This window comes from Pinus tabuliformis, chromosome J (assembly GCF_031772625.1).
Source record: "Pinus tabuliformis cultivar Carrire ecotype Pingquan chromosome J, CPIR1, whole genome shotgun sequence".
NCBI classification, from domain to species: Eukaryota; Viridiplantae; Streptophyta; class Pinopsida; order Pinales; family Pinaceae; genus Pinus; species Pinus tabuliformis.
The window spans coordinates 1,073,198,743-1,073,215,471 of record NC_142295.1 but is presented as its reverse complement, the minus strand read 5'-3'; positions in this window follow the sequence as shown (position 1 = coordinate 1,073,215,471).

Genomic DNA, 16,729 nt, shown 5'->3' with positions numbered 1-16,729 from the left:
TGACATGCAAAGCAGTGAGAGAGTAGGCTGGAGAAGGAATCTCATGCGGAGGCCTACAGCCATGGTGAGTGACTAGGTAGTCAAAGAACTGGCCTGTCTGACCCTCAGGCATCTCATATAGGGCTTGATATCCGGGTGCAGGGTGCCAGATAATTAGACTGCGAAATCTATATCCTAACCAGGATGGCCCTGCCCTTAAAATGCTTTCACCATAGAGGTTCAAACGATTGGCAACTAATTTAAAATTCTCATACTTAAATGGCTCCCTGAGCTGGATGTTTGGATTAGAGGTTCGGTACCGGAATTTGGCTACATCAATGGCGAGGTCTTTAATAGAAAGAAAATATTCTAAACTTTGTCGTATGAGTGCCTCGTGCATGGGTCCCAATGTTTCAATCACACCCGGAGTTTTCATAAGGTTTCTATGTGCTTTCCATAGCCGTACTGGGTCCCTAGGCTCAGCCCTTACCCACAAGTCTAGGCCATTTTCCTGTCTCTGGAAAGTGTTATAGGCTTTGAGCCATTTAATCTGATTAACCCCGAATGAGATGAATGCTTGCAATTGAATGTCCCCAACAAAAGGTCCAGGGTTCAACTCAGTCTCCTGATCTAGCACGAGGTTATGAAAATAAAATTCACATAGCAATCTCTGGACCTTCACTCCATAATGTTTACAACAATCTATAAAGTCATTGACAGTATTAATCTGTATCGAGGCACCTGCTTTAACAGCCTTTATTTTTAATTGTAAGTATCGTTCCAATAAAATCAGAGCATAGTTTTTGGCAGGGGCCCTACATGCTAAAACGTCATTGTATAAAGAACACAAGGTATCCATCTGTTTGATAACAGTATCTAGCCTGCGGGTTACCTTTGCAACTTTCTCCTGTTCCTTTTGCCACCCTTCAAAGGCCTGGCTTTCGGATTGATTGACGTTCCTTAGTTGCTGTTGGAGTTCTTTATACTTCTCATGAGGGACTGTTTGCTCTCTAAGTTTCTCCATTTCTTGTTGAGCCTGTTTCAATCCTTTGTGCAAGATCCTTGTCTTTGGATCTCTTTTCCATGCATCAGTGGAGGCTGGGAGTTTTACCTGAACTTTCTTATTGCATTGTTTAGAGTTCAGAACCCTTATCACCCCTGAGGGTGGTGCCTCTGTTTGAATCTCCTTGTTGTCCTTTTCCTTTTTAACACAAATACCGGCTGGCAGCTGTTTCTTTTCAAATGGAACAACAGTCTGTCCCTCAACATTATTTGGAACAGCAGCTGGACCTTCAGCTTCATTTGGAACAGCAACTGGGCCTTCAACTTCATTAGGAACAGTGGCTGGGTCTTCAGCTTCATTTGGAACGGCAGCTAGGCCTTCAGCTTCAATTGGAACAACAGCTGGATTTTCAGCAGGGTTTTGATCAATAGAGCGATTTTTAGTTCTCCGCCGTTTTATCCTGCGGTTTCTTACTGCAGTGGTCATCTTTTTCTTACTGGCGGCCTTCCTTGTCCTCTGCCTTGCTTTCAGGATCCTATTCTGTTGGTGGAGCTGGGCTATTATACTCAGTAACCTCCGCTGTTCCTTTCGTAATTCTCTAATTTCCAATGTTTTATTAGAAGGAACAATAGGCTTTTTGCTGCGTTCTGGGCCGTGACTAGTCCCCTGATCTTTCTCCTGGGGTACCTCTTCACTGTTTTGTGCTGGCTGTTCTGGGGTAAGAACCCTAGCTGGTTCCGTAGCTTCGCTTTCTATCCTCACTTCCTCTGGAATTTCCTCTGGTGCCGTGGGAACAGATTGTTCCCTCTCAGTATCTCCTATCTCCTTCTCATCATGAACAGGCAAAGTTCCTTCTTCTGCCTCTTCTGCATGTGGTTTTTCAAGTTCATCTTCTTCTTGGGGTTTGTCACGGAGGTAGGATGGAGTGGAAGGTTGGCCATACTCACCCATATTGGCCAAGATTGCGGCCAATTCCTCTTCTCCCACTAGGTCCTGTGGTGGGCTACCCACCTGCTGTCCCATTTCCTCCTCCTGCCTGGATTGTCCATCTTCTGCCTCAGGATGCTCAATTTCCATTTCAGGGTTCTCGGCTTTTATCTCAGGATGTTCAATTTCTGTCTCAGGGAGCTCGGCTCCTATCTCAGGAGGCTCGGCCTCTGTTTCCGAATGCTCAGCTACTTCATCGTTTTCCTCTTCAGATCGCTTAGCCTCCTTGGCCTCTCCGTCCTTTTCTTCTTCAACTTGTTCTTCTTCTATTTCTGGTCGTGAGGGTTGTTCATCCTCAATTATCACTGGCTGGCTAGTGCTTCCCTGGAGTTTTTCCAGTCTTCCTCTTATCCGGGCTAACTGGACCGATTTTCTGCATTTCTTTGGCTGTTCTGGTGTATCAGTGTCATGTTTACGCTTTGCTGATTCCTGGCGGGTTTGTGGTCGTTTGGATGTGCTCGCAACATGTTTTTGTTTTCTTAATTCTCTGCGTTTTTCCGGACGTTCTGGTGTGCTTAGAGTATGTTTACGTTTTGGGGAAGGCACTGTCGCTCTCCCCTCAATTATTGCAATTAATTCTTTGCAGTTGCTTTGCTGCTGGGTGAGACTATGACTAACTATTAGTAGGATTAATCCATGGTGGCTGACAACTGACTCTACATGCTGTGCCTTTTTTAGGCTTAGTGCGGCGTCATGAAGTAAAGAATTCAAAAGTGCAGGAAGGTTTACAGAGCATTTATGCTTTAAAACAACTAAGAGTTTAAGGTGTCATGGTCTTACCACGTCTTTTCTCCCCTCGCACGTGATGTAGCTTTGCACTGTTCTCGCTAATTCTACCCAGGGTTCTCCTAGCGTTGCTGGTAGGACTCCCTTCCATTTTATTTTTAAGCTCTGGCCTTCGTCCTGGAAAATTTCCATAATCTTATGGAGTCTTTCCTTCTTCAATGCCCATACAGGTCCGGTGGCTGGTAGTCCCGAGACTTCGGCAATTATATCATCGGTGACTGCTATCCGCTTCCCCCGCACCGTGGAGTGATCCTCCTGCAGGTTGTGCAGAAATTCCATCGCCACTGTTTCATTGGACTCCTTCAGGCGACTGAGATAAGTCAGCCACCTTGCTCTTTCCAGGATCTCCCGAGCAGCAGCGGAGACTGTCAACTTCTGTGGTTCGCTTCGAACTGCCCTGCCTCCCATGGTTTCACTATGGATTCTCAATGGAACAGCAACTGCTTGTGCTGTTTGAAACACAGAGAGGGTAGTAATCATCGGATTGAGAAAAAACAGAGTATGCAACAGAAATGAGTTATGAGCAGCAACTTGTATAGAAAAAAATAGAAATGTCATGTCGTTAAACCGTGCCATTTCCTGGTATACTATCTTTCCCGAATAGTGAGTTGACGCATAACCCGGGGAATCATAAGGTGAACCTCCCCCCCGCAATGCGATAGGCTACCCCAGCCGTCAAAGAAAGGAGCGGCACCCCGATCTATAACCAAGTCATAAAGGAACAACGTATGAAAATATGCCATGTTTAGAAAAACAACAGATTGCCGAAATCGAGGCGTAAAGTTAGATCGCGTATTACGTAAGAGGCTGCTGTGATATGATGTGAGGCCGGGGGATAGGACGTCTGTCGTACTTGCCAAATCTCAAGTGGTCATTGTCACCTCCTTTGCCATGATTGGTGTAATAAATGTCCATGCGGTATATAAGTCGGGAAATAATGTATGATTAGTGCCTAAGATATAAGAAACAAAAGAGTATTAGTATCCTACCTATTGGTGTAATTAATGTGACTTCGATACCATTAACAGTGCTCTGCTGCCGACAGGTGTCCATAACCTTGGCAGAGTTGTTTATTTCACCCCCGGAACCATGATCCTTTATGTGCATATTAAGGAATGTGATGTCAAAGTGTAGGCCATTATGCTGGCTTGGTAACCAGTTAACCATAATGCCATTCACGAGGAGGGGGTGAAAAGTGGGCAGGCCGGCTCGTGATGAGACCTCCTGTTCCAAGGTTTGTTTATTTGCTATACCTTTTGGACCATATCCCTGGTGTGGTGGCCATAGTGGGAATGCCACTTCGCTTCCATCCTCATGATCATGGTAGGCTGGCTCTTGATGAGACCCCCTATCCTGCATTTGACAATTTATAATTCATTTGCTTTTTCTTTCTCTTTTTCATAAAGCACTTTTCCTTATATATCCACAAAGGGTGGTTCAACACTCCTTAAGAGTAGGAATGGTGGAAAAAGTCTTATCATCTCAATAGGCGGATATAAACCCTTTGCTCTTATTCCTGAATAAAAATAAAAAAAGAATGGCATGATAAAAGATAACCAATCAGGGCAAAATTAGTAAGACAATGATAACAAAAGATAAGTACATCCTTCCTTCTGTCCTCTTACCAATACATAGCCTTATAAAGATAGCGATTTATAATTGCCTGATTTCAGTGTGTTGTGCTTTTGGATTCATTGCATAAGTGCATCGTTTGTTTCTAAAAGACTTTGAAAGAATGGGGGCAAGAAGCATCCTTACTTGGACCAGCAAGAGGTTAGCTGTTTCACAAAGAGAGAAGAAGAATGCTAGATCAAATGAAGGAGCAGAAGTTTCAAAAGTGCAAATGCCGTTCCTTTTGAAAAAGGAACAGCCGAACACAGCAATGCCGTTCCTTTTGAAAAAGGAACAACAGAACATACCAATGGCGTTCCTTTTGAAAAAGGAACAACAAAAATCAAAATGCTGTTCCTTTTAGAAAAGGAACAGCAAGACAAGCGAAGGTCGTTCCTTTGAAAAAGGAACAGCAAAAATCAAAAGTGCTGTTCCTTTTGAAAAGGAATAGCAGAAAATCAAAAGTGCTATTCTTTTTGAAAAGGAACAACAGAAAATCAAAAGTGTTGTTCCTTTTGAAAAGGAACAGCAGAAAATCAAAAGTGATGTTCCTTTTGAAAAGGAATAGTAGGAAATCAAAAGTGTTGTTCCTTTTGAAAAGGAACAGCAGAAAATCAAAAGTGCTGTTCCTTTTGAAAAGGAACAACAGGAAATCAAAAGTGCTGTTCCTTTTGAAAAGGAACAACAGAAACATGTGAATGCCATTCGTTTCAAGAATGACAGAAAGATTGAAATCTATGTGTGCACAAACAAGTTTGAAGAAAAGAAATTATGTACAAATTGCGAAAAGAAATGAATTCCTTAATGAATTACAGGTGAGGAAGATTTCTCTTCCTCTCCTAGAATCTCCATATCGGCATCTCTGCGTAGCTGTTGGCAGAAGGATTCCCGAGTGAGTGGTTTACGATAGAGACGAACTCGGTGGCCATTCACTTTGAAGGTATATCCAGAACCATCAATGGTGATTAAGGTGATGGTCCCATTGTCATGTACCTTCTGGATTTCGTATGGTCCCAACGAACGAGTCTGGAGTTTCCCAAGGAAGTCTTGAAACCGAGAGTCATATAATAGAGCCCAGTATCCCTCATGGAAGACTTTGTTTTTGATGAGGGCATCATGCCATTTAGCTCGCTGCTGTTGAATCAATGCTGTATTTTGTATTGCGGAGAGCCTGATTTCGTCCAATTCATTGATCTGTTGTAGTCGATTAATCTGTGCCTCAGTTAGATCTAAGCCAACTTCCTGTGCTGTTCGTAATGTCTGGATTTCAAATTCTATAGGGAAAATGGGTTGTTTTCCAAACACTAATTGATAAGGTGAATAACTAGTGGTGCTTCTCCATGTTGTTCTATAGGCTCAAAGTGCTTCAGGTAGTCGGGCAGCCCAATCACGCCTATGTGATGCAATGGTTTTTGTTAGGATGGATTCTATTACCTTGTTGCTGCTTTCTACCTGTCCGTTCGCCTGTGGGTGGTATGGAGTAGTAATTTTGTGCTGGACATGATAATTATTAGGTGTTGCTGCTAATCTATTGCCAGCAAATTTTGTTCCTCCGTCTGTGATTATTTCCCTTGGAAGGCCATAACGTACAAATAGATGGAAGAGGAACTGTATAACATAGTCCTCTGTGGCTTTTGGCAACGATTTTGCTTCAACCCACTTGGTGACATATTCTGTTGCCACCAGGATATATGTTCTCTGATTTGATGAGGGGTTGATGGGTCCAACGAAATCAAGAGCCCATTGCTCGAATGGTTCGATGATTTACTGAGGTTTGAGAGGCATCTCGTCAGCTTGACCAGGACGTCCTGCTTGCTAGCAGCTGTCACAGGCTTGGACAAATTTCTTTGCATCTCTGAAAATCATGGGCCAGTAATATCCTGTCTGTAATACTTTGTGTCCCATTCTACGCTCAGCGAAGTGTCCCCCGCATGGTCCGTCGTGACAGGCTTTTAGGATGTCAAAGATTTTATCCTCTCGAACACATCTCCTGATATGCATGTCTGCCCCTGTATGAAACAAATAACCCCCAATCCAGGAGAATCGAGTACTCTTTTGAACAATCTATTTTCGCTCATTAGGGGTTAAGTGTTTTGGTAGTTTACCTACTGCAAGGTAATTGGCAACATCGACATACCAGGGTGTTCGAGCAGCAACAAAAAACAGATGTTCGTCCAGAAATTGATCTTCAACTGCTGCTGCATCAATTGGCTTTGGCATTCTCGAGAGAAAATCGGCTACAGGGTTCTCTTTGCCAGGTCGGTCCTTGATTGTGATATCGAATTCCTGCAATAAAATCAACCATCTAGTTATTCTGGCATTTGTGACAGGCTTATTTGCTAAGTTTTTTATGGCGGAATGATCCGTATACAAAGTAACAGGTCCGATAGCCTGTAATATAATGTCTAAATTTATTGACAGCATGTATTATAGCTAGGAATTCCTTTTCAGTATCAGTGTAATTTAATTCAGCAGGGGATAAATTTTTGCTGATCTAATAGATAGCATATGGTTTTTTATCCTCTTCCTGCCCAAGGACTGCGCCAATGGCTGTATCTGAGGCATCAACTGATATCTGAAATGGCAGATCCTAGTTTGGTCCTCGCAGGACTGGGGCTGTGGATACCAGCTTCTTTAAATCCTTGAAATCACGTTCACATTTTTCTGTCCAAAGAAAATCAACGTTACCAGTTAGTGCATATAAAGGTGCAGCAATGTGTGAATAATGTTCTATAAATCGTCTATAATATCCAGAAAATTCAAGAAAGCTGCGTACCTCTGTTTGAGTAGTAGGAGTGGGAATAAGCAAAAGTATTTGGATTTTAGCTGGGTCTACCTGAATGCCGGTTGCTGAAACATAGTGTCCTAGAATAAGTCCTTCAGTCATCATCATGTAACATTTTTCGTGACTTAAGCAAAGCTTGGTAGCTATACAGCGTTGTAGGACTTTTTCTAGGGTATTTAGTGCTGGATCAAAATCATCTCCCTAAGGTGTAAAGTCATCCATATACACTTCAAGTCCATCATTTATTAAATCTGCAAAAATGCTAAGGATAGCCCTTTGAAATGTGGCAGTAGCATTACATAGGCCAAATGGTAGAACTCGGTAGGCAAATGTCCCCCAAGGACAAGTGAAAGTTGTTTTGTCCTAGTCTTCAGGGGCAATCTGGATCTGATTGTATCCACTGAAGCCATCTAGGAAGGAAAAGAATTTTTTCCCTGCCAAAGTATCTAGCACTTGGTCTATGAATGGGAGTGGAAAGTGATCTTTTTGTGTTGCTTTATTAAGTTCCCTATAATCCACACAAATTCTCCATTTCCCATTCTTTTTTGGTACGACCACAAGTGGAGAGACCCATTTACTATCAGAAATAGGATAAATAAAATTAACATCTAACAGTTTCTGAAGTTCCGCTTTCACCACATCCTTTAAATGAGGATTAAGTCTTCTCTGCGGTTGACGGACAGGTCTAGCATCTTTTTCTATATAAATGTGGTGTGTACACAAATGTGGGTCGATTCCTTTCATATCAGGGTAATCCCATGCAAATGCCTATTGATATTTTCTTAATAAATGGATGAGCTTAGTTTCTTGTTCAGATGTGAGGTTGGCATTGATATTTAAAGTTTTTCCCGGTTCAATTTCCACAATTTTACTATTTGCGACATAAGTAACAGGTATTGTTTGATCATGTGTGTCGTTCAGAGGATCTTCTTCTAATTCATTATCAAATGCTGCTTCTATCATGTGACATTGTGTGTAGGATTCAACTTCAGTTTGACTGATGAAATTATTAATGGCATCATCTTCTGTTTGATCTTTAAAATCAAGTGCCTCTTGCAAAGTCAATGGAGATCTAATGTTATCAGTAAGGTATGATACAAGATACTTGTTAGTTTTAATTATTGTGAGACTTGGCTACGCTGGAGGGTATAGAACCAAATTCTTAATATCAGGTCCTTTAGTTATGGTCATATTTCCTTGCCGGCAACCAATGTAAGCATCGGCGGTGGCAAGCCAAGGCCTTCCTAGGATTAGCGGGTGTCCATCAAGTCGGGTTTTTGGATTAATTATCAGGAAACCGGTCGGATATTCCCAGGAGTCTACAGAGACCATGACATCGTGTAGAGTACCTTCTGGTCTAATTACAGATCGGTCGGCTAATTCTAACAAAGTAGAGGTAGGTTCTACAGATGTAATGTCGAGTTTTTGACAGGTGGTGGTTGTTAAAATATTGATTGCAGCTCCTAGATCAACTAAGGTATTAGACAAGGTCTGACCGTAAATTTGAACAGTGATAATTGGATTTCCTGGGTCTTCATATTTGATGGGTGTTCCTTTTCCAGATAAGAGATCAGATAAAGTACCGATTACTTGGACTCTTGGATTAATTGTTATATTCCTCCTTGGTTTCTTTATGCACAATTCTTTGATAGTTTTTGCATATATAGGAATATCTTGGATGGCCTGGAGGAACGGGATTTTTATGTACAAATTTTGTAATTCCCCCAGAATGTCAAAGTCAGGATATTGTAAAGGTCGAGGTATGACTAATCGTTCTAGGAACGGGGGAGAGGATGTGGTTGCTTGATTATGAGACTGCTGATTATTTGCATCCTCTTGCTGTAACTGATGTTCTCTTACTAACTGATCTTCATTATGAACTGTTTTATCTCCCTCATTTTCGATGATACGTCCAGATCGTAATTGAAGATCATTACACTCCCGCAGATCGTGTCCTATTTCTGGTGATTCTATGATTTGAAGAGATTGGACTGGTCTGTTATTTGGATTTGGGTTGGGTTGGGCTGGGAGTTGCGGTCTCAAATTAGACTGGGGATTTTGTTGTAGAGTTGGTAGAGTAGGTTGAGGGAGCAGAATAGTTCCTACTGGCTGTTGCATCGGTTTTTGCCAGTTTGTCTGCCAGGATGAACCTTGTGAAGTAGAGGGAGTCCATTGTGGAGGATATGGGCTATTTTGCCAATATGGTGAATTATAAGGAAAATTCGGCCAACTAGATTGATTTGGATGATTCAACCATGGGTTTGAAGAAGGAAACGGTGGTGGTGGCCAATTTGAGAATGGGGGTGAGGGCTGATTTTGTCACATATTATATTGTTGAGCATTATATTGTGGAGGCTGAAAAGAAGAGGTTGGGTCTGAAAACATACCAGATTGTCTTTGTTGCCACTGGCGGCGCTGGTTGATCAAGTATACTGATTCTGGTTCTTCCTCTGCTTCCTTGTATACTTCTTTTAATCCAGGAAGTGAGGGGCAGCTTTCTGTAAGATGATCGTTTGTACAAATGGCACATGTTTGGACTGTATCCATTGGACACTCCTTGTGACTATGTTTTTTTCTGCATCGGGGGCAGAAGATTGCCAAATTCTATTCTGCCTCCATCTGCTTCTGTTTGGCCTGCATAATATCAAGTTGTGTAGTTAGTGTCCCTAGAATATTAGTTTTAAAATTTTCTAATAAATTTCCAATCTCCACACGCGTTACTCCTTCTGTTGCTATCTTATTGTCTCTTGCAAACTGATCATATTCTGCCGGTTTTATTCTTGTGCTGCCTCTCGAACTCCTGATGCATAAATCAATAATGTCAGCAAAATTCTCTTGATAAATATCCCCTTTTCCGATAATGTTGAATGTTTCGATCCACTGTTCCTTCATGCCTGTTATCAATGCAGTTTTTAACACATTATCAGGTAAAGGTAGTGATGCATAAGGAGATATTTGTAGATTATATTGAAAACGTTCCACATATTCTTCTAATGTTTCGTTTGGTTTGGCTATCATTTGAAATATTTCGTCTTTCAATTCTATAGACCTACAATAATCCTGATATTTTTTTAAGAAGGATTCTTTCATCTGATCCCAATTGTTGATGACCCCACCACCTAGTCCCATAAACCATCTTAGAGCAGCACCCTTTAATGTCGAGGGAAATAATTTCAATTTCCGGGGATCGGTGGTGTAACCATATCCCCTACACAACACATCAAATTCGAATAAAAATGCATCTGGATCTTCTGATGTAAGACTGTGAATGGTTGGGATATGTTGAAGAGGGATAGCTTTCATGGGTGCATTTGCTGCAGAATCCACTATAGGATATTGTAATGTATAGGTTTGAGTATTTGGCTGATTCTGAGCCATAGGATCGAATATGTGCCAATAACCTTCTGGGATATCTAGGAGGGTATTCCTAGGTTGAGAGGGAACGATTTTAGCAGGGATAGTTTTAATGACACTCCCTTTATCTAGGATAAGAGGAATACCTGATGTCTGAGGAGATTGGATTCCATCAATAATGATTTTCGCAGCGCTCCCCTTATCAGGGCTACTTAATGGCTGATCTGTTCCAATGGGAGATTTTGGTTCCTCTGCTTCCCCTGTTTCTCCTTCTCCTTCACAAAATTTACTGAAATTCCCTTCCTGCAATAGTTTTGGAGTAGAATTTTCAATTTCCTGAAAGTCCTGCTCTTCAGTTTGACTATGCACCTCAGAAAAGGCTACAGATGGTGATCCTGTGGCCTGAAGGGAACTAGTAGGCTGCTTAGAAATGGTTTTCCTGAAACCTACTGATGGCTAAGATTCTGTTTTCTTATAGATTTTGTCTATGAAAGTTGTTCGGCCAAGGGTCACCGACCCCTTAGCTTTTTCAGGTTTGGATGGAAGCCTGATATTCTTTTCTGGTTTTTTCTGCTTAGTCATGCACTCAAATAAACTGCTAAATTCTATTTTATCAAAGCAAAAGCAAATCTGTTAGGAAAGCGGACGGTGGAGCAGGGCTTTTACATGCTCCGCACGCAGGTTCTTACCTTTCGTTTTTAAAATCTAACTCTTCCCTAGCAGGTTCGTACACTACTCTGAAAAATACAAATGGCTACACTCTTTCCCCGGCAATGGCGCCAAAATGTAGAGCTATAAAAAGGGTCTCTTTCACCTCTAATTACCTCACATTAATATGTCAATCCGGGAACGTTTTGGTTATTTCAAAGAGTGACTCAATCTGAGGCTATTTGTCAGAGTAATGCTAGTAGTACAGTGTCCTACAAAAACACGAGAGTAAACTAATGCTTATGAATGACTAAGTTCCTTCAAATGACTAAAGCACACACTCTTAAAGCTAGGCAACTTTATCAATCAAGGGTTCGACAGCAATAGCCCATCCCTTTGGAAACTGATGGAAAGGAAACTAGAGCATGGATCACGGGTCTGGGAGCAAGGCAACAAATGCAAAGGCTCACTACAGCCACAGATCGTCTCTCATACCAAATGCGAGTAAATGAAACGGGAGATAAAAATGGATCGACAAATAGGAAATTGAACAACAAATCTAGAATGGAACAGCAATCACTATAACTAAACCTCGCGAGTAACAATCAACTCAAATGCTCTAAAAAACTCCAATCTTTCATTCTCCAAGCAAACCACGCTACCAACTAAAGGAACAACAATAACTCTTAATTATGGAACAACATGAATCCTGAATCATAAAGAACACACCTTTCAGATAATTACCTTAACACACATACTCAGCATAGAAGCTTCATAACACAATGATAACACTGTTCAATTAAGTCTAATAAGATTTCATTCACTCTGAAAGTATTGACAATATAATGCAGAGTCAATGGAAAGAACATTAATGAACGAATCTTAGCAGAGCATGTAACGTAACTTGTAGAGCATATCAGATTACCAACTAGTGACGATAAGCAAACCACGCAGAAATCAAATCATAGTGATATAGAAGCAAGTGTCCTTCGGGGCCGGGCCCTTAGCCTCAAGGGTACACCACTTTAAGCTAATCCAGACGCAAAGATAAGATAATCACCAAGTTTATATTAATGCATAGAACAGAAAGTACAATGAGCCAAGTTCAACAAGACTTGATAATCAAAGTTCAGACTTTAACAAAAAGTTACATAAAAAGCATCTCCCCAGACTATCATTGCCGTCCCTTTATATAAGGGTAATGTCGGAGATGTCTAAGTGATAAGATAAATAAAGCAGCGATCCCTCAGGATCAAAGATCTTAAGGGATTCGCCAAACTGTTAATCCCTAATCACTTCTTTTCTCCTCCGCCGAGCTGGTGCCTTCTCCACCTTTTCCGGACCGGTTTGCTTCACCCTGCTTTGCCTCGTTTGCACTCAGTCCTTCGTCAAAGGGACATCAGTTACTCTGTTCTTATCTTCTTCTTTGGAACATCAGCTCCTCGTTTTTACCCTTTCCTGCACAGGAGAATGACAACTATCAGCGGATAAGTCTTGCATACTAATTCCACATATTTTATCACAATTCTCTATTGTTTTCCACATTCATGATGTAAAAGATTCATAAGTCCTACTGAAAAGCCACTGAAATGATCATTAAAAACATACCTTTTTAGTACTCCACAATAATACCTTCTCCCATGAGGAGAGGAACCATCTCCCATCCATTCATGCTATATAAACCTCCATTTTTTCCCAAGAACAAGCTAGTGTCAGTATTGAAGTGTTAATGTTGGTGTGCTAGTGCTAATTAAGTTTGGAGTAAACAACAAGTTATTCATAGTTGCAGCTCTCTAGTTGTGTGAGGGAGAAGTGTGAATTTGGTTTAGTGTGAAATATAAAGGGAAGAGCCTTAAAACTATCATTGTTGAGGCCATCATGGAGTGCTAACAGAAGTGTGTGGGAACCAGGTTTTGTCGGAGGAGAACGGCAACGTCAAGACAATGGCTGTAATCTCTTCTTGATTCAATATATATGAAAATATCAATTGAATTCCTACATAATGTGTTATCTCACATGTTTATGGCTTAATGCTTCTTGACTTTTTAACTAGGTTGAATTACAATTTGTCTATTATCAAAGTTGTGGTTTGTTGTTGTTTACTTGTTTCAGGTGTTTGAAGAAGGAAACGAGAGATAGCTGGAGTGAGCAGGCAAGGAAATCATAAAACGGGATAAGCGTACTAAGAGGTAGGCCCTCTTAATTGGTTCTAACATAAGGAAATCTTCCATAGAATGTATCAGTTGTGGCTAGACCCATTATCGGGCTAGAGGAATTATTTGTGTCTGAACTTATAATTTTACTTCACCAAAAATTGGTGACTCCGCTAGGGATCCAATCCTTCTGTTTGTTTGCTTGCGATTTCATGGTATTGTGTGAAATTTTATTGTTTCTCCATTTCCCTTTGGTTCTATTTGTTTTCCTTTTCTTACTGGTCTAAGTTTGAAATTCATAGTAGCAAGTCGGGTCCCAACTTTTAATTTTTTTTTTCTTAGCTTCCTCGCTCAACGCACTTAATTTGTTGACAGTCGCATCGATCAGCGCGATATGTTGAGAAATAGTCGCGTCGACCCCCTTCTGGCGCTCATTATCAGTTAGGAAGTTGTGCTGATGCCTGTAGGTGAAGATTAGGGTTTACCCCAGATCTCAACCATTGTGTCTTACTCTTTTGTTTTTTTCCTTTGAGCTTGTTTAGATTGTATTCTCCCAAAATAGAAAGCTTCATTTAGCATGGTTTGTGTGCTTGCTTGGTTTAGCTCACCCTCTGATGTGTTAAATCTAGCCCTGTGTGAAGTTCTTTTTTAATTTTTCTTTGAATTCCTTGATCAATGTTAGTTATCAGCTAGGCAATGGCGCCAATCAGGCCATCAGCTCTAGTTGTAGTACTGGTAAGTCATGCCAGTCATGCCTATCGTCGCTAGTTGTCAGATAGGTAGTCGCTCTAGTCTCTGAGCTAATAAAAATCAGAATTTCTCCCATTCTAGCATGAGTGTGTCTTGACCCTTAGAATCTCTTCTTCTGCCTAGAAGTGACTAGGATGCTTTGTTTGCTTCATTTTCAATTGAATGAGTGAAAGAGTCTCATTTGTTTTCTTATTTCAAGTGTCTCTTTTCTCTTTCCAAGCATATATTACATTGCTTGGTTTGTCGATTGAAGCTTTTATGTGTTTGGTTTGTTCGATTCAGGGAAGAAGTTGCTTTTAGTTTCATTTATCATGATTTGGATTTGATTTATGGTTGCTTGTTTGGAACTGTGAAATTTTCATTAAAGTGCTTTATGTGAAAGATTCATTTTGCATTTTACAAAAGAAGAACATAATTCTAGTTTACTTAAGAGAAAATATTGCATTAGTAGCATTATTGAGAAGCTAGAATTGCATCATCATAAGCATTCGAAATGAAATGAAACTTCTTTTGTTTTTAAGGGAAGATTAAGTGAATTTAGGACATGTATTAGTGAAAGTTTTCATTCTTTGATTGTTGCATTGGTTGCGTGCTCTCTATCTCTCAATTAGTGTTGATTTTCATCGAACAAAGATCTATTTTCTCATATAGCTTCATGCAGGAGTTTTTTCAAATGGACGGGACTATGTTTATGTCATGGGTGCTCTTGTTTCTTCGCTTTTCCATGTGGTTTGTTTTCCACATGAAGGGACAATAGTGACCATTGATCAATTATCATTCATTAGTCACCAGGCGTCTCCTTTCCAACCATTGTCCCCTATTGGTCCTTGTTTACAAGCAGTACCTTCCCTGCCACAGGTCATTTATGTGGCTACTCGTTCTGTCTCCACATCTGCTGATGATCACAAAGATGGTATTGTACATTATGTGCTGGGGGCACTGGAACACGATCTATCTTTTCCACCAATTACATGTATTCCTCCCAGAGCGTGGTTCTTCCATCTAATGAAGACCTCTTTGGATCCATGTTCTCGTATGGTTCATGAACAAGGGGTGAGCATAATTCCTTGTCTTGCGTCAAGCTCATTAAAAAATGAAACAAGGTTCCTGAGGATAGTTCTTTTACTGCATCGACCTCATTAAAAAAATCAAGCACCTCCCTCTTCCAAATCGATTCTTTGATTAAGATCTCGTAAAATCCCGGTCGAATCTTTCCTGGATCTTGAAAGTGAACCTTCATTCCATTCACCTAGTTGAACGAAATGAAGCTTGGGGGTCATGTACCTCGAATTGAGTCATTATGTCGGGGGAATGCAAACTTATATCACAAATAGTTTTTTCATTTCAAGCTTGTGTAAACGTGAAACTAAATCCAAGCAGATTTCTCCATGGTTCAAGCTTGTGTAAAAATGAACCTATGCCTGATTTACATCTCATGATTGTCATTTTAATCAGCTGATTTCTACTAGATGAGCCTTGGTTGTTTTGTTCCATCGCCACCATCTCTTTGGCTGATCATATGCTTTCACTTGGTTGTTTTTTCCTGAGGGACCACAACGATGAGTGGTTTTATTAGCCAACCTCTTGACCATTACATGTTTTGAGGAGTTCCATCATTGCCGAAACCAGTTGCTACCCTTTATACCACTCGTTCCTCCAGGATGAGTCACCTTTAAGCTCTTTTCTAACTCGTAAAAGATGAAAATATCGCCGCGTATTTTCCCTTTTTGACTCGTTAAAAGAAAATAAAAATAGGAGGTCTTCTTTTAGCTCTTTTCTAACCCTTTAAACATGAAAAGATTGCCGAGCTCTTGTCATTTTGAACTCGATAAAGGTTGCAAAACATCATTCACCCAGTATACGTTTACCCCTTTTTCGGGCTAGGATGCACTATTTACGAAAACGGTACTCCTTGACTGGAATGGTCAAGCGGTTCTCTCAAGTATCGTTTTCTACCTTTTTGGGCTCGAGAGACACAAATGCACGAAAAGGGACCATGTGGATTTTTCTTTTCCGTGTCATTTTCAAACTCTCTAAACATGAAAAAGATACCGAGTTACACCTTTTTCAGACTCGTTAAAATATTAAATGACATCAGATTCGTCACCATGATGAACATGAGCTTCTCCTTCCTAGGGCTCATTAAAATTACTAGGTCAGATTCATCTGAAGGATGAACTTACAGTGCAAGCATATGCTATCCCCTTCATGCTTGCGATTAAAAATAATTAGGGTACCTACCAGAGATGGTGGGGGGAAATTTGGAAATCTAATCAGTTGTGTCGGCAACTCACTCTTAAACATGACACTCTTTGCTTCGTGTTGGGTTGGGACATCCTCCTTGTATTGTTGACCTTCCTAGGTTGGTCCATTAATTTTGCCTTCCATTTGATCTCTATCACATCATCATAACCACCGATCCTATGGATCCAAAAGTTTCCAAACTTCCAGTTGTGTTGCCAATATGTTCAAGAGTTGTCCTCCTGCAGTTACACTTACCCCTGATTATCTGTAACATTCAAAATCATTTTACATCCTTTTGTCTTGTGTTGATCATGTGGGATACATTATGGCCCTCCTTCGACACAGTCGCTTCCTGTCGACTTCAACTTATTATCCGGGAAGTTACCAAGAGACTCCCTTCCAATACCTTAGAGCTTGCATGCCCTAATG